The following is a 19,134-nucleotide window of genomic DNA, read 5'->3' as shown; positions in this document are numbered from 1 at the left end:
AAATGTAGTTTGTAAAATAAAGAACGAACGAGTGTCACGTAGACACGGAAATTGTAGCTTGTTTGAATATTTACGTATCAGCTAAGGTAAATTAAAAGCAATACTCACGGATCCACGTATCAAGTTAATTATAGCCTACTCGTTGAAGAATGAGACAGTTCAACTGTCAGTTGAAATTTAAAAGGCTGATATTCACGCTTCAGGGCAGTGATGACGAGTATAGGTCGCCCAGTGGTTGTCCAGATACCTTGGCACAACTTTAAGCAATGCTCCGGACGGTGGTTCAATGTCAACGTTGTGGACTGAGACTCTGGTTTTTATTTACTCTCTCTACAATAAACATAACAGGCGCACGTGGGCGCATCAAACACAAGCCGCTGCTCCAAAGTGTTTCTCAATCAATCTCTGCTTTCACGATCACTCGCCACAGTCAGCACACCGTCTCAGTCCCAGTCCAAAACTCTCTCTCCCTCGTCTCTCTCTGTGGTGACTTTTAAGCCGCCTCTCCACGCCAACTACTGCAATCAGAGACAGGAAAGGACTGTAAAGCTAGATACCGCCGGGTGATCCGCGCGTTGGTATCTTTCATGCGGTGGAGCCACTGCAGAGGGGCGTGGTCCGAACAGAGGGTGAACTCCCGCCCCAGGAGGTAGTAGCGGAGGGTGAGGACGGCCCACCTGATGGCCAAACATTCTTTCTCTATGGTGCTGTACACCGCCTCCCTCTTAGAGAGCTTACGACTGATGTACAGCACCGGCCGTTCCTCACCCTCCACCTCCTGGGACAGGACGGCGCCCAACCCCCTGTCCAAGGCGTCTGTCTGCAGAATAAAAGGGAGAGAAAAATTAGGAGCCTGTAAGAGCGGACCACCACACAGAGCAGCCTTTATCTGGGTAAAAGCCTGCTGGCACTGCTCCGTCCACTGAACCGTATCTGGTACCTCCTTTTTAGTTAGATCAGTCAGCGGGCTAGCGAGGTCCGAATAATTAGGCACAAACCGTCTATAATATCCCGCTAGCCTCAGGAACTGTCTAACCTCCTTTTTGGTCTTGGGCCTCGGAGAAGTCGCAACTGCCGCTGTCTTATTTTAATTTGGGGACGCACCTGCCCATGACCCAAGTGGAAGCCCAGATACTTTACTTCTACCCGCCCAATCGCACACTTCTTCGGGTTGGCGGTCAGCCCCGCCCTCCTCAGCGACTTAAGCACAGCACGCAGATGCTGCATATGGCGCTGCCAGTCCGTACTGTAGATGATAATGTCATCTAGATAGGCAGCGGCATATGCAGCGTGCGGCCGGAGAATCCTGTCCATCAGCCGCTGGAAGGTCGCGGGGGCCCCGAACAACCCGAACGGAAGCGTGACAAATTGGTGCAATCCGAACGGCGTGGTAAAAGCGGTCTTTTCTTTAGACATTGGAGACAAGGGGATCTGCCAATATCCCTTCGCTAAGTCCAACGTCGAATAAAAACGAGCGGTCCCTAGCCGATCAAGCAATTCGTCCACCCTTGGCATTGGATACGCATCGAACTTTGACACCGCGTTGACTTTCCGATAATCTACACAGAATCGCACGGAGCCGTCCGTTTTGGGCACCAAAACTATCGGGCTCGCCCAATCACTGTTAGATTCTTCTATTACCCCCATGTCCAGCATCGCCTCTAATTCGTCCTGCACTACCTTCTTTTTATGCTCCGGTAGTCTATACGGCCGACTGCGAACAACCACGCCCGGCTCCGTCTCAACGTGGTGTTGGATGAGGTCGGTCCGACCCTGTAGGGGCGAGAACACGTCGGCAAACTCGACCTGTAGCTGTTTCACGTCAGTGAGCTGCGAGGGTGAGAGGTGATCCCCCCCGAGGCCAGAGCGAGAGAATGAGGCTTTTGGACCGCCTCCGGCCAGAGCGAGAGAATGAGGCTTTTGGACCGCCTCCGGCCCGAGATCCTCCTCCCCGCCACTACCGTTGCTAGCATCACTGACTCCGCCTCTGACCATTTTTTTAAGAGGTTGAGGTGGTATATTTGACGTGCCCCGTTCCTATCCGACCGACTCACCTCATAGTTGAGTTCTCCGACTCGCCGCGTGACCACAAAGGGTCCTTGCCACTTCGCGAGTAATTTTGAGCTGGACGTGGGCAGCAATACAAGCACTTTATCTCCCTGTGAAAATTGTCGCAGCTTCGCACCTCTGTTGTAGAGCTGTTTTTGTCTGTCCTGAGCCTGGAGCAAATTCTCCATGGATAGCCGCCCCAAAGTGTGGAGTTTTGCTCTTAGGTCCAGGACATACTGAATTTCGTTCTTACTCGCTGAAGGCACGTCCTCCCAAGCTTCCCTAAGGACGTCCAGCACCCCCCGCGGCTGGCGCCCGTAGAGCAGCTCAAAGGGGGAAAACCCCGTGGAGGCTTGGGGGACCTCGCGAACAGCGAACAACAGAGGCTCAAGCCATCTATCCCAATTCTTGGCGTCTTCGTGACCATCTGTCTGTGGGTGATAGACGCTGGTACGGATCGCCTTAATGCCCAATAATTCGTACAGTTCGCGGATCGTCTGTGACATAAACGCCGTGCCTTGATCGGTGAGAATCTCTTTCGGGATTCCCACCCGGGAGATTAATGAAAACAGAGCGCTCACCACACTTTTCGCCGAAATAGTGCGGAGAGGAACTGCTTCGGGATATCGCATTGCGTAGTCAACGAACACCAACGCAAAGCGATGTCCCCGTGCTGACTGTTCCAATGGCCCGATGAGGTCCATACCAATTCTTTCGAAGGGGGCCTGCATTAATGGGAGGGGGCACAACGGTGCTTTTGGGGTGGCCGGTGGGTTCACCAGCTGACATTCCCGACAAGACGCACACCACCGGCGTACATTCTCGTGAATGCCCGGCCAAAAGAATCGGGCCATGAGGCGGTTTAATGTGGCCGTTTGACCTAAATGTCCCGCCATTGGATTGGAATGAGCCGTCTGGAAAAGCATTTCCCGGCGGCTTTTTGGTACTAACAATTGCGTTGTATCTTGCTTTGACTGGGCGTCTTGGACTACCCGATACAAGCGGTTATTTATCACTGAGAAGTACGGATAGGAGAGTGGTTGTTCAGGGTGGACGCGGTGGCCGTCGATGGAACGGACCTGAGCAAACGCGTTTTTGAGCGTCTCGTCCTGGGATTGTTCCTAGGGAAAGTCATCGCGCTCTGAGAAGATGGGCGGACCCATTGCGCTCGGTTCCCCTGGAACTGCCCCCGGCGGTCCCGAAACCAACTTGCCCGCCTGCGCAACCGCTACCCTTCCACTTCCGTTCTTCCCCCAAGAGGCATCCACACATAAGTGCCCTAATAATTTATTAACCAATAATTTATTGGCCAATTCGTCCCCAGAATTATAGGATGCCGGAGGCGCGGGTTAACTGCAACCTCAACACTATGCGTTTGTCCCCTGAATTGGATATCCACGGGCACCAACGGATAGTTCACCACTTCCCCGTGCACACCTCACACACCTCACCTTAACCATGCGGCTGTTACCCAATGCCCTAGGTGAAATCAGACTTTGATGGATGGAGGTTTGTTTACACCCCGAATCCACCAAAGCCTGATAGTACCCCCCTTGATACTCACAGGTATCTGGTACAGGCCAGCTTGATCGGGGGCGGCTTGTGGCGCGTCGGGGACCCGGACCAGCGTCCCCACGTCCATCATAGGACACCGATCAATAAAGTGTCCTGGGTCCCCACAGCGCCAACAAGCCGGCCCAGGCCTCCCCGCCGCCCTAGTGGCTGGAAGTGGGTCCAGCCCTTGGCGTGGAGAGAGGGACGGGGATAATGATCCCGGGAACGGATCCAGGCTTAGAGAGAGACGGGGCGGGGTTAGGAGGAGAGAGAGAGAGATGCCGCTGGCAAGGGCTCGCCGACCCCGTGGCACGCCACCATCTGGTCCTCCGCCAACTGGATGGCCTGGTCCAGCGACGCCGGGCGGTGGCACTGGACCCACTGCGCGGTCTTCCTCGGAAGGCGCGCGACGAACTGCTCCAGCACCACGCGATCGATGATTCCCTCGGCGTCACATTCTCCGGCCATCAGCCACTTGCGGCACGAGTCCCGGAGCTGGTGCGCGAAGATGAAGGGCCGTCCGGACTCTTCGAGCGCCAGGGTCCGGAACAGCTGGCGGTGCTGTTCTGGTGTCCAGCCGACCCGCTGCAGGATGGCGCGCTTGAGGTCGTCGTAGACCAGGAGGTTCTTGACTGGCAGTTGGTGGGCGGCTACCTGCGCTTCTCCCGATAGCAGGGGCAGGAGCCGCATTGGCCAGTCATCCCTGGGCCAGTCCCGAGCGGCGGCGGACCTCTCGAAGAGGTCGTTGAACGCCTCCGGGTCGTCCATCGGTCCCATCTTCGAGAGCGCGATGGTGGCGGCCGAGTCGCTGGCGGGTCTGGGACTGGCCTGAACCTCCCGGTCCATCCAGCTCCGGAACAGCTCGCGGTCCTCATGCTGGGCCTGGAGGAGCGCCTCAAATCTTTTTTGCTGCTCCTCCCTGACGGCCCGCAGATCCTGATGGGTTTCCTGGTGGAGGCCCGCGAGCGATTGCACCAGGTCCGCAAGTGGGTGGAGGGATGGAGTTTCCATGGCGGCGTGCACACTTCTTCCTGCCGGCTTTCGGCACCAGTGTAGTTCGGTTCTTGGGTGTAAGGAAGAAGGCGGGGTCGGCTGGACTGAGACTCTGGTTTTTATTTACTCTCTCTACAATAAACATAACAGGCGCACGTGGGCGCATCAAACACAAGCCGCTGCTCCAAAGTGTTTCTCAATCAATCTCTGCTTTAACGATCACTCGCCACAGTCAGCACACCGTCTCAGTCCCAGTCCAAAACTCTCTCTCCCTCGTCTCTCTCTGTCGTGGCTTTTAAGCCGTCTCTCCACGCCAACTACTGCAATCAGAGACAGGTGTTATTCATTTGCACTTGACCCACTTACGCCCCGCTTGGCTCCGCCTTCTCTCTCCCTCTGCCGATCCCGCAAAACCACGCCTCCCCTGCCGCACTTGATAATATTGATAACCGTGATAATATTGATAACCGAGATAATATTGATAACCGTGATAATTTGGGTCACTATAACCGTGATAATATTGATAACCGTGATAATTTGGGCCACGATAACCGTGATAATATTGATAAGCGTGATAATATTGATAACCGTGGTAATATTGATAACCGTGATAATTTGGGTCACAATAACCGTGATGTTAAATGTCCATACCGTTTCATCACTTTCATCACACCATTTATAATAACACTTTTATAACATATTGAGATTAATACAATTGATTTTCTCACCTGTCTTGTAGGAGTCCGCATTAGTAATGAGCTCAAGAAAATGGGGTGGGGGAGGGGTCGCTATACTAACCAATAGCAGCCGTTGTTTATTACCATGACAACTAATTACCACAGCAACAACCAAAAAGTGCACACTCCTGGATCATATCTCTCATCCGGATTTGTGCCTTTAGGCGGTGTGTTACATAGTTATCATAGCTATCATAATCCGGTGTACTGTATTTTGCGTACGTGAGTTTTTGTTGTAGGTGGCTATTGTATATGGCTAAAAAAAAAAATTGTGTACTGTGCTAATTAATTGAGACTTCCTACAGCTCTTACAGGTTGTTGGCCTTGTTTGTTTCGTTGCTTCTATTGCTCTCCCCTTTTTTGTAAGTCGCTTTGGATAAAAGCGTCTGCTAAATGATTAAATGTAAATGTAAATGTACCATGACAACTGTCACCTGTCCATGAACAAGGAACGCCCACTAATCCAAATGGACCCTCACACGTTTAATAAAAAAAAAAAAAAATTTATAATTGCTTTTGTTATAATTATTTCTTCAATATATTTTTTTCCTTCATTTTTTGAAGACATTCCATAGTTTTGCAGCAAAAAAGCAGAAATGAAAGTGGGTTCTTTTTAAACATTTATTTATTTATTTATTTATTTATTTATTTATTTATTTATTTATTTATTTATTTATTTATTTCCTTTGGGATTGAAGGGAGCAACGGAGTGTTTGAAAATGAAATGTTTAACCGGCAAGGCTTTAAAATGAATGGAAATAATGAACTTTGGTGATTGTGAATAACTATAGTGAGTATAACTTTAGCACTAATGTCTGATGTGAATGTATGTCGCGTTTTGCAGTATATTAGGATGGAGGCAAATTATAGAATTTGTAGAAAAAATATTAATTAAATACAAAACTGATGTAAAAAAAAAAAAAAAAAAACGCAATTCACAAGCGTGAATGCCATACCAAACGGTTTAATATTATATTGAGAATTGTGGCATCCCTAATACACACACACACACACACACAACAGAAAATATGAAGAACTGTGCTTTTTAAGTGGGTTTGTAGGTTTAATGTTACATTACACTGCATATTCTCCGCTGTATAAATTGAGACGTAACTTCTGTACAACATTAATCCTGTCACAATCACTTTGTTGAACTGAACTTTTATTTTGACGGGTTGCCGTGTGCTTCGAGTTCCTGTGTGTGTGTGTGTGTGTGTGTGTGTATTTGCATGCATTTTAAAGCCTTGCCGGTTAAACATTTCATTCAGTTTTCATCAGTTTTAAAGGTGTCATGAACTGGCTTTAAAAAAAAAAAATTATACATCTAATAAGTAATAGGCTATTTTCTACACTGGTTTTGAGGCTCTCTCCTGAGCTTGAGGAGATATACGCGCTCGCCCTTTAAATGTCACGTCATGAGAGGGAGAACACCGCAGATCAAGAAAGGAATATTACGAGATTCATCGGCCTGCCGACGGGCTTCAGTTTTGGTAGCCCGTCTGGAAAACACACAGCCCCGGGACATTGGGCTTTGCGAGCGCTGGCCCATACCTGTCGGAGTCCAGCGTGCTAAAGGTCTGGTAGACACGTACACATAAGCAAACCGATCTATAATAATGCAATACTATCACATATAAAACACGTTTTACTCACGTAAGTGTGTTGCACCATTCCTGTCGGATCCAATCAGGGGCGGATCTAGAAAATGATTCATGGGCTGGCATGAGAACTATGAGGGGTGGCAACACTGAATCTTGTGGATTCAAGTCATAATATACATATTCAGTGTATATACATAGAGGCACACATGTTTAATGGTCTATAAAGAATTAAAGACTGTTGTGTGATAGATTTTTTCCTGAACCTGATAGCTGGACTGGAAACTTAAAGCGAGTACAAGTTCATATCCAGTGATGCCAGTAACGCGTTACATAGTAACGCGTTACTCTAATCTGACTACTTTTTTCCAGTAACGAGTAATCTAACGCGTTACTATTTCCAAACCAGTAATCAGATTAAAGTTACTTTTCCAAGTCACTGTGAGTTACTATTTTAGTAATTTTCCTTAGTAAAAACCGACAGCTTATCAAAATTCTCAGCCCGAGTCCGGCTGGAGCCCGTGTTTTCTATTTATTTTATTTTTTTACATTGTTGCAGCCGTAAAATAATTCAGTTTTGTTTTTAATGTCAAAGTAGTTATTTTTCGTTTCGTTTTTTTATAAACCTAATTAAGAAAAATGTTCAGAGCAATTTTTTGTTTGTTAAATTAAAGTTTATATAGGCAAGACAATTCAAGAGTTGGTTTGAGAGACTAGGCTATTAAACATGCGGTTAACTCACTGGGTCGTCACATAAAAAAATTAAAACTTTAATTTAACAAACAAAAAATTGCTCTAAACATTTTTCGAAATGATCTAAATAAAGAAACGAAACGAAATATAACTACTTTGACATCAAAAACAAAGTAGGCTAGTTATTATACCACCACTAAGGCATTTTTGACGAGCTGAGGCAGCTGATAGATTAGCCTACTGCTCGCAACGGCGCTCAAAAAAAAAACGAAACGGGCTACACAATCTAAAAAAAAAAAAAAAAAGAAAGTACATGCAGGTTGTCTTATAGCCTACCTTACACTTCAGCAAAATTAATATAAATCCGATCTTCAATTCCCGCAGTATATGCTCATTTAACGGAGTTCACATCAAAGCAAAAGATTCCAGCATTTTATTCTGCAGCCCATTTCAAATTCAAAGATCGCAATATGAGAGAGAGCGACCTAAGCACTGGTAAGATCATTAGTCTCATTAATTTATATTGAAGATGATTGTGTTTTGTGTGACTTATTTTAAAGTTTCATTTACGGCCATATGCGTTGGCTTGCTTTACTCATTTGCAGCGATGTTTCAGTATAGCACCATCATATCTATCTGACTACAACATAACACGCTCTCACACATTTATTTTTTAATTATTTGCCAGGAGTAAAATTTACACATGTGGTTTAAACAACCAATACATTTACATTTGTCCGGTTTAGTTTGAAATGCTTTCATGCACCTTCTGAATTGGTTTGTTTGAGTGATCGGAATTAAATACGTCTCGAAAGACTCTCGGAAGGCATTAAGCCTACTCCTGGTCATTTCGCAATCAGATAGATAGGCCTACCTGGTCAGAGAAAACGAATGAAGGAACCAGTTGTAAAAAGGCCATAACTCGAGCAGCTGCACTGAAGAAACGGACTCTTTAACCCTGCGCGAGCCATATCTTGACAGTGGCGCAAGCTATGGTCTCATGTTGTTTCCACCAGCACATCTCATTGTTCATTTTAATTATTAAAATAAATATAAAACGAAGCAGAAGCCTGAAAAAAGGGGCGTAAAAAAGTCGGGGCCGTCAGGCTCGGGCATAAATGCAATAAAGTGTGTTGCCAAAAACGGTTGTCATTTCTATTTTGAGGCGGCAGCGGTGTTGTCGGCAACTGCTGAATGTAACTAATAAAGTAACTTGTAATCTAACTTAGTTACTTTTAAAATCAAGTAATCTGTAAAGTAACTAAGTTACTTTTTAAAGGAGTAATCAGTAATCAGTAATCAGATTACTTTTTCAAAGTAACTGTGGCAACACTGTTCATATCAATATTAATTTACAAAAAACATTGCAAACACTACAGATTATATATGAATATAAGCCTCAGTGCATCAAGTTCTGGTTTATTTAATCACCAACCGATATCAAATACATATAAACCACTAGTTAGTGACTCTAGATTAAGATGCGGTGCATTCAATCACCAACACATATTTTCAAAAAAATAAATTACAGGTTTTAGTGCAACAAGAGCAACAAAATGCCCATCTAAAGTCATCAAATATCTCGTCTCAGCAGTATCTAATAACAAAAGCACTGATTGTAACGATATATATGGTTTACAAGGTAACCCAGATAGCATTGGGACATTGAGTCAATGTTGAAATTCCACCAGAATCATCATTTTGGTTGAGGTTGAAATCTCAATGCTAAGTAATATTGGATCAATGTTGAAAATTCACTGCTAAATGCATTTGTGTGTGTTTACTCGCAGTTTATGAGGACATGATTTGGTTTATAGTTACTATCACTAGCCTGTTGTAATTCAGCATATTCAGAGAGAATATCCCGCTAAATAACATTGAGAAGACACAATCCGTCTATATATGACTATAAGGACATGCCATATGATACAATATAATAATCTAAGGCTTATGGATCATGAAGCATAATGCAGGTTTATGATGAATGTGTGGAAGCAGATTGAACATGTAGGCTATTGATATGATGAATGAAACCAAATTTAATGTAGGAAATAAATACAAATCTCATGATTCCAGGCATTTACAAAATCCAGTATCTTGGAGATTATTCCAGAAACGGGAAATTATGAATACGCTGCTGAAATCATCAGGTTAAGAGTTATTAGGCTAATCATGTGGAAATATGTGGAATATACACGCTCCATTACAGTAGATGGTGATATGAACCTGTTTAGCTGCTTCACAACCCACAGGTAAAACCCACAAAGAAGACGAAAGTGAAAGTGATAGTGTTAAATACAAAAGCAGAAAGAGCTCCGTATGGCGAATGAGCCCGTCAGAATGAGCAGTAACAGCTGATAATCGCTTCCAGAGTCAAACATACAGCAGATGAACGACACGGAAAGCTTTACCAGAGACTGGACTTTACTCTGGGATTGAACAACACAAGCAACACACGAACAGGAAGGGGAAAATCATGCTTCAAATACTTCTAAACTCTCTTCTTACTGCGCAATGCTGTAAGTTTTTACTTTTCTGATTACAGTTATTTGGGGAATAAAATAGAAGTTTCATATTGTAAATGTAAACGTGATTTAATGTTACAAAAGGCCTGTTCTTATTCTGGAAGTGTTTTATAGTCTACTCCAAACAGACTGTCAGAAATTAGGCCTAAAGTTACTGAAATGATTTGAAGGCCGCGGATGTCGTCGTCCATTTTAGGATGATGTTGTTTTTGTGACTTCTAAAGTACCAGTCTATAGACGGGATCAAACCCAGCATTTAGTGCTCACTTATTCTATCACTCACTCACTTTATTTATTTATTTATTTATTTATCAAAGACGAACATTGCCTACATCTGCTTTTATTAAATGTAATATTTTAGTTACATAGCAATTATTGTGCAGTATGCCCACTAATGAAATGTATTGTGAACTTGAAGTAATGATCAAATGACAAACCAAGAAGAATCGACCGTTAATAAAATAGGAGTAAATACGACTGCAAATTAAATTAAACTGCAATACAGAAATATAACAAACCGGGTTCATGTTTTCCCACAGTTTAAAGCATATATTATATCTGAACTATAGAGCCATATGTCAGTTAAACACATTAAATTATCTGCCATAAGATCATTTGATTATTCCACATGTCAGTATATTGTCTCTTGATTATTTCCTGAACTGCCGTGCTATTGATCTCAGTTTGTAGCTCAAACTGAATGATTGTGTTCAGAAACCAGAGCTGATCTGTGTTCAGTGGCCGTTTAGCTGCAGTATGGCAGAGGAGCGAGGAAAGCACTCTCTCTCTAAGATGAGTCTCTCAGAGGAACAGAGGTAAGACTCTTTCACACAATCATTATTAACACTAATTACCTTTCAGGGGGTTTTCTTTTCTTTGTGAAGAACAAAACCTTAACAAGCATTGTTTTATGTCTGCAAATACTAAACCATTTAAAAATATATATAATGATGACTTGACTTAAAAACACAACTAAAACCTTCTTCAACAAATCAAATCTACATGGTAAAGAGGGCTTTATAGACAGTGTCACAGTTAATAACTTACAAACATAAAGAGCTGATAAGATTGAGACTAAAGTATGTCCTGTAAAGTGTTTTCCCCTTCTCTGTTCTTTGTGTCATTAGTGTAAGATCAGGCTCAGGTGTGTCCAGCTCTGTGTCTGTGAAGAGTGACTGGTCAAAAGAGGATATGCCGAACTTCAGTGAGGAAACACCATCATCTGCCAAAAGGTATTTCATGTGTTTCTTATTTTTGGTCACATGTGGACTAGGGCTGGGCGATTAGAGGGTATCAGTATTTATCAACGGTACACCGCTGTTGGTAATATATACAAAAATGTCAATATAGCGCTCGATACTTTCATTAAAATGCGTGTGTGTCGTCCGTATCAGATGTTTTGAAGAATCAACGTGCTACCATTGACAAGCAAACAACTAGAGCTCGACCGATTCGTCGGTTTTGCAGATTAATCGGCACTGATAGCTGATTGGTAGCCTGGTATTACCAGACTCTCATACATTTCATTTGTACATAGAGTCTGGCCACTCTCCATTGACAAGGGTTTATTTCCGCGAAGGCGGGCACCCTGTTGAGGTTTAAAACTATTGGATCTGCCCTGAGCCACTCTGGATCTGCCATAACCAATCGCTAACGTTTGGTCGTGACGTATGTCATGCGACCTTCGCCTGTTTCACTCATGGAAATCCAACAAAATAAAAGTGCACATGTGCATGCCACCTCACTAATAAAACCATAGGATAAAACCTAAAACTCGTGCATTCGGATTGTGATTTATTCACGCCACACGGCCACAGTGGAGAGGAGAGTTTTATGTTCGGGAACGCGGCGCTCACGGGTCCGTAACATCATTGTATAATGTAAATAAAATGTCATATGCTTGGTATGCCCTTGTGAAAAAAAAGTGCACTTTAGTGTACTTTTATAAATTGTACTTATTACACAGATAATATACTTATACTAAATACACTTAATTGTGCAATTAAATGCAATGTTTTCGGTGTACTTAACACACATTATATGTAATTGATTTCAAATTTATCACATATTAAGTTGAAATAAAATACAATAAGTTGCAATTAAGAGTGATTTTTTGGAACAACTTAAGTGGTACTTAAATACAACTTTATATGTACTTTCATAATCACTTCTAGTGTATTAAAATTGTAATTAAAGTGCACTGCTCAATGTACTGACAAGCAATTAATGTGAACTAAAACATACTTTAATGTCAGCTAAATATACACTTAAGTGTGAATTAAATGCAATGTTTTCGGTGTACTTAACATACATTATATGTAATTGATTTCAAATTTATCACATATTAAGTTGAAATAGAATACAATAAGTTGCAATTAAGAGTGATTTTTTGGAACAACTTAAGTGGTACTTAAATACAACTTTATATGTACTTTCATAATCGCTTCTAGTGTATTAAAATTGTAATTAAAGTGCACTGCTCAATGTACTGACATCCATTCTACTGTCTTAAAAACAAGCAATTAATATGAACTAAAATATACCTTAACGTAATTTACATGTACACTCTAATATAATGAAATACATTCATAATTACATTTTTCAAATAATACAGCTGCAATTTCGTATAATAAACACATCCAAATTTAAATCCTCTACATTTATTGACAAAACAATCTGTAAAACAAATATACAAAAAAAACTTTTTTTTTGATGCCCAAGAAAACCCAAAAAACTATTTACACAAACACAAATTCATTTAGAAAGAGTCTGGAGGACAATGAGGATTATATGCAATTATATGTAATTATATGCAGTATTATATATCTCCCTCATTCAAAGGTACCTAAATCTACCCATCACAGAAAAGTACCTCACACAACAGATGAATAAATACAAACAAATGGAAAGAAAAGAATCGTTTCATGTACAACACTAAGATTCAAAACTTTGGGTAACGTTTAATTAGTTAACTACTTAATTTAACATTTGCAATCTTTAACAGTTAACAGACGGCTTGTTTAATGAGTGGAACACACTTCAATACAAGTTTCCATAAGAACATATGTATTCTGTCAATTTTATCATTAAATTCAAGTGATGCCATATTGATGCTCTTTAATGTGACATGACAGATCACTGTAAAGACACATCAGTTCAAGCAGCACCGCGGCACGAGTGAATGTGATCACCTTGTCATAGTCAAAGAATAAACATGAATTAACATCAGAAGGTATGTTAAGGATACATTACAACTTACTAAAACGTATCACATCGTGTAATCGTTCAGTGTTTTAACAGCAGAAAGATGTCGATAAAACACGAGAGAGATGAACTCTTTCACTAAATGTATGCATTATATTAGCCTATATATTCATCATATTCTACTTAACCTGAAAAAAATCTAACCTATAATTAGATTTATAAGTTAATGCAAAAACGGTCTTATGAGAAGTTTACACGTTTGCATACAATGCAAGTGCAAGTAAGGCCTCCCTATATAGTCTACACTATACAGCATTCTTTGTCGTTTGATTAAACAGAAACAACAAGGCAATTATATATTACATTCTGAATCAAATTATAATCTTTGTGTGCCCTTTGTTAGAGTTAAGCTTGGTAAAACGTCCTTCAGATATGTCGCAGCCTCAGATTGGAATTTGCTCCAGACTGAGTTGAAGCTAAAAGATCTGGTGACATTTAGTCATTTTAAAATTTTACTACATCATTTTGAGAGTAAATTAATGGTGTGTAATTGTTTTTGACTGGTTGTATGTTTTATGTTTTTTATGTGAATTTTTATGTATAACTGTACATGCAAACACAGCTGGCTATCTTGGCCAGGACAGGATATTTTAATCTCAGTGAGTTTTTCTCCTGGTTAAATAAAGGTAATAATAATAATAATTAGCAGAGATATTTTTATATGATATTTTTAATTCTTTAAGAAACATTTAGTTTAAGTCAATTACAATTTGTTCAGTAAACCAATAATTAAAAAAAAGCATTTTTATATTTAGTGTTCCTCCCCGAACTGTCAGCTGTGTGTACTGTTACACCCCTATTATTAATGCAATCTTAAAATCAAAAGGTGTATATGTTAATTATTTAATGCATTGTTAACTTGCATGAACAATGACTATAAATTTAATTAACTAGCTTTGAACTATAATTTATTAAGCAAGGTCAACAACTATTAATAAACACTGTAAAAAATTAAATAAAAGAAATAAATAAAAAGAAATCACTGTTAGATCATGTTGGTCAATTCATTAAATAACGTTAACAAATTAGATCTTATTGTAAAGTGTTACTGAACTTATAAGCTCTTAAACCTTTACTAGCACCAAAATTAGGACCAAAAGGTTTATTCTAAAATCTTATTCCAGCATTAGTGAAAGAAAAAAGAAAAAGAAAAAAAGGAACTCCAAAGGCACACAAAATTGTTTGTCACCAACTATTTTCAAGTTGTTTGGAAAGTGCTGTTTATGTCAATGTCCGAGAAGCTCTCCATCAGTAGGAAACTGGTGCACCATCTCTCCACAGTAGATGTGAATGGACATGTTCCAAAGAGGCAGGAAAGCAAAAAAAATATATACCTTGAGGAAAGAAAAAGAAAACGCAAAGAAAAAACTTGTTTATAAAACAGATCTATCCATTATTATAATTGGCTCAATTAAATTAAAACGATAGATGTACAGTTTATATTCACACAGCAGTATCTGTATGAAAAAAAGAAGAAAAAAAAGAAATAGCCATAAGAGGGATCATAAAAATGAGCATGTTGTCTCTTTTTTATCTAGTACTGCCCTGATGAAGCAGTTTAGTCTGCACGGTGTGTGTAAGCTTTTGACCACAACTGCATCCCCTATGTGATGAATTACCTCAGTCGTCAGGGTAGAATGATTGGAGAGGTTCCTTCACGTATCCCACTGAGCACATCATCTTCACTGACACTGGACTTTAAAAATAGAGAACATTTTAACAATGGTTTTTATTCCCACTTTACAGGGAATTAAACATAACTTAAATATAGATAAATAACCCAAGACCAATGTAAATTGAGAAAAGTATTCTTGCATTTTTCCTCATCTTGCCTTGCAAGTTTCAGCTTACCTCGCCCATCTCCATGAAGGATGTTCCTGTATTTACCACGCCTGGCACAGCAATGCTGCGGCTCCATTCCTTTGGGTGTGTGGCCTGTAAAATATATAATGATTAGGGGATCTGTAAATGCACAAGTGGGAATGTATTACTTACAAATGGACAAGATGCAAAGCATTTACAAGCTAAAGACTTGATAGCAATGTTTTAGCTTGTGTCATGGCTGGGCATAAATTCATAATTAACATTAACTTGACCTCATGAAGATGGCTCTGTGATTCCACACAGCTTGCACTGGATCTCCAATAACACATCTGTATTGATCCTACAAAATAAAAAATAAAATAAGCACAAAATATTAAAAACACAAATAGTTCTTTAACATCTTACTCTCCAAATGCAAAAAGAAAAGAACATATTAAAATCATTATTTCATTACTGGTTGTTGTTATACGTTAAGTTAATATATGGAATAAATATATATATAACGTTAAATGTCTTCTGTCCATTTAAAAAGTAGGAGTTCGATTAAAATATTGTATTTACAGCAGGCAAATTCATTGAACATGCCCACACCGGCGATCACATTCCGATTTAAGAAATTATTATAATGCAATCTTAGATACATGAATATGAATAATACAATCTTAGATACATAGGAAACATGATTAATGTTAATTCACCTCCCGAGTCCCTCCCGAGTCCATATTGCGTCTATCCTATCTGCGATTATACTAAATAACTGCACCGTAATAGAGAGCTACCCATGTTACGGTGAAAATGTAAAATCAAGCGAGCTTATATCAATATATACTTACTTGACTCGTTATTTGTAGCATATAACGTCTCATCTGTGATGATCCAAACGGTTCGCTCCTCTGTTGTCTGTTGTCCTTCAGCTTCATTACGCATCGCGATGACGCAATCATGGCGGACCGCGCATTTTTCAAAATCATGACGTAGTATTTTTGGCGCATGCGCATTGAAATATTAAGTATAAATATAAAATAAGATATTTCGTGCATTAAATGTTGATTATAAATCACTTATTAATTATCCATTTCTGTTCAGGTTGGTTTAGATTTGTTCAACTTTTTCTTGCAATTAATGCAATTAAATGTGTGTTTAATAACATAATATTGAAAGTAGGTTATTCTACACAGATGTAAAGTAGCCTACAGCACATTAGACAACTCCTCTCATAAAGATTGACAATGTCAAATTATGTAGAAAACTGACACTTGTAGTTGAGTTCATATGAGCTAGTTATAACATTTCAACAGTATGTTGTACTGGAGTGTAAGCGAGTGAAATTTTGAAGAAAAATACATTAACCAATGTAAATTTGGACAACTAATTTTTTTTTAAATCATTTATTTTCCATGTGCTTTGCCATTAGTAAAATAAGTGCACTTTATGAAACAAACTCATAATTAAAATGGTTTAAGTAAATTTAGGTGTAGACATTACAAGGTGCATTTTTAAAAAGCGCACTTAAGTGTGTTTATAAATATTGTCATACAAGTGTACTTTCTGTAAGTGAAAATTAATTATATATTATTACAAAGCGCACTTATTAAAAGTGCACTAAAGTGTGTTTATAAATATTGTCATGAAAGTGTACTTTTTTAAAGTACAAATTAATTATATATTATTATAAAGTACGCTTATTGTAAGTGCACTAAAGTGTGTTTATAAATATTGTCATGAAAGTGTACTTTTTAAAAATACAAATTAATTAGATATTATTACAAAGTGAATTTTAAAAAAGTGTACTTAAGTGTGTTTATAAATATTGTCATTAAAGTGTATTCTCTTTAAGTACACTTAAGTGGCACTTAATTTTAATTATATCATATTATCTACAAGTGCAGTTTTAAAAAAATATACTGTAAATATATTAAGTGCACAAAAAATACACTTTCAATACAATTAAGCACACTTCTTTTTCACAAGGGTGATAATAAATGCTGCTATAAATAACGGACCGATTCAAATGTTTAAGTGCTTTTATTTTAATTTGTTTGAGCGGTGATGAAATATATTGCTCTTCTAAATACTTGCCAGCATTTTAAGGAAATACAAGTTTCTCCATGGTGCCTTTTGTTTGTCACTCTTTTTCCTGACTTTCAGAGGGGCAATATCATCAATTACACTCTTAACTTTTGAGTTAAAGGAGTCAAGGAGAAAATCAACAGAGTCTGCAGATATGCTTGGTTTTAGAGATAAAGCCTTCATAAACAGCACATTAGTGATCTCATTTAAGCATCTCTTTTTGACAGAGACAGATCTAGCTTCAATGGCAGGAGAGATTGATATGTCAAAGAAAATACAGAAATGATCAGACAGTGCCACATCCTTAATACCAATCGATGAAATGTTTAGACCTAGAAATGTTACTGATAAGTAAATCTAGAGTGTGTCCACGATTGTGTGTGGGTCCATTTACATGCTGTGTCAAATCAAAAGTGTTAAGAACAGTCATGAGCTCTTTTGTTTTACTGGATTCAATATTGTCTATGTGAATGTTAAAATCCCCAGCAATAGCAAAACAGTCAAACTCTGAGGAAATTATTGATAACAGTTCTGTAAATTCCCCAATAAAGGCTGGAGAGTACTTTGGAGGCCTGTAAATAATGATAAGCAGGATGCGTGGAGAACCTTTTAACACAATACCCAGATATTCTAGAGACAAATAATCACCAAATGATACTTGCTTACATTGATAGAAATCTTTAAAAAGAGCAGCAACACCCCCACCTCTCCTAACTGCTCTGCAAACACTCATAAAAGTAAAGTTAGGAGGGGCTGCTTCATTGAGGACTGTTGCACTGCAGTTTTCTTCTAACCACGTTTCATTTAGAAGCAGAAAATCTAGGTTGTTTGTGGTTATTAAGTCGCTGACTAGGAATGATTTGTTCTTAAGTGAACAGATGTTTAAATGTGCTAACTTAACAGTATTAATTTTTTCACCCACATTAGTCTCAGTTTGACAGGTAACAGGCAGCAGATTATATTGGTTTGTTAAACGGCCTGACAAGGCCTTAGACTTTCTTTCACGTAACAGAACAGAGATAGAGAAAGAGGCAGGCACACTGGGTTCCCACTTGTTTTGTAAACATTTGATAAAGGTACTGTTATCATAGCGGGGACCCAAAACACATCACTGAGAGCTGGAATCAGTTGTTTTTGGTTCACCTACAAAAGATGGAGGAGGGTGTGGGCCCTGGCGTTGTGACCGAAGAAATCTCACAGGAGGAGGGCGAGGACGAGCTGGGCCCACAGGCTTTGGTGGTTGTGGGGCTCGACGCTTTTTGGTTGATATCTGGGGGCTCGCAGCAATTGAGTGTGATAGTCTAGTTCCAACAAAAATCAGTTCCTCCATTTTCTCTGAGAAGCCCAGATGCGGGGATGCTGGAGAGAGGAATGACATGTCCGGTGAGAGGGGCTGTTGCTCTGGTGTTATTGGAAGCTGAAATATGTTGTCCTGGCTTTGCTGTCCATTTTCAAGAAAGTCATCCTTGGGTGCTGAATCTTGGAGCAGATCTAATCCTTCACAGTCAGTCTGTGGTGAGCTCTGTGGGCAGGGCTCAGCTGGGAGTGTGTCCGTGAGCTATTGTTGTGGCTGTGTGGAGTTCTCATTGTCCTTGTGGGATGTGTCAGCCGAGTGTCCATTCAGGAGCTGAAATGAAGTCCTGTGGTCGTCCATACTCTGTATCAGGTTGAGTGGGTTAACACACACAGCTGAAGGATGATGAAGGGAAAAATAAATATTGTCCTTTAACACTCTTGCACCAAGTTTGTTTGGATGGAGGCCATTTGATGTAAACAGTTGTCTCTGACTCCAGAAGAGATTGAAGTTATCAATGAAGTTCACTCCAT

At 40.2% G+C, this 19,134-nt stretch overlaps 2 long non-coding RNA genes across 2 annotated transcripts; one reads left to right on the top strand and one right to left on the bottom strand.

Moving 5' to 3' along the window:
- Positions 1–9,858: 9,858 nt before the first annotated feature.
- Positions 9,859–11,404, top strand: LOC137040674 (uncharacterized). Its single transcript, XR_010897961.1, has 3 exons — positions 9,859–10,143; positions 10,864–10,964; positions 11,277–11,404. It is a non-coding gene; the product is annotated as an uncharacterized lncRNA (long non-coding RNA).
- Positions 11,405–14,182: 2,778 nt separating this feature from the next.
- Positions 14,183–15,419, bottom strand: LOC137040676 (uncharacterized). Its single transcript, XR_010897963.1, has 3 exons — positions 15,265–15,419; positions 15,033–15,109; positions 14,183–14,747 (listed from the first exon to the last, which is right to left on the bottom strand). It is a non-coding gene; the product is annotated as an uncharacterized lncRNA (long non-coding RNA).
- Positions 15,420–19,134: the final 3,715 nt, after the last annotated feature.

This window comes from Pseudorasbora parva, chromosome 14 (assembly GCF_024679245.1).
Source record: "Pseudorasbora parva isolate DD20220531a chromosome 14, ASM2467924v1, whole genome shotgun sequence".
Classification (NCBI taxonomy): domain Eukaryota; kingdom Metazoa; phylum Chordata; class Actinopteri; order Cypriniformes; family Gobionidae; genus Pseudorasbora; species Pseudorasbora parva.
The sequence above is the reverse complement of the archived record's forward strand: the minus strand, read 5'-3'. Positions and strand labels throughout refer to the sequence as shown.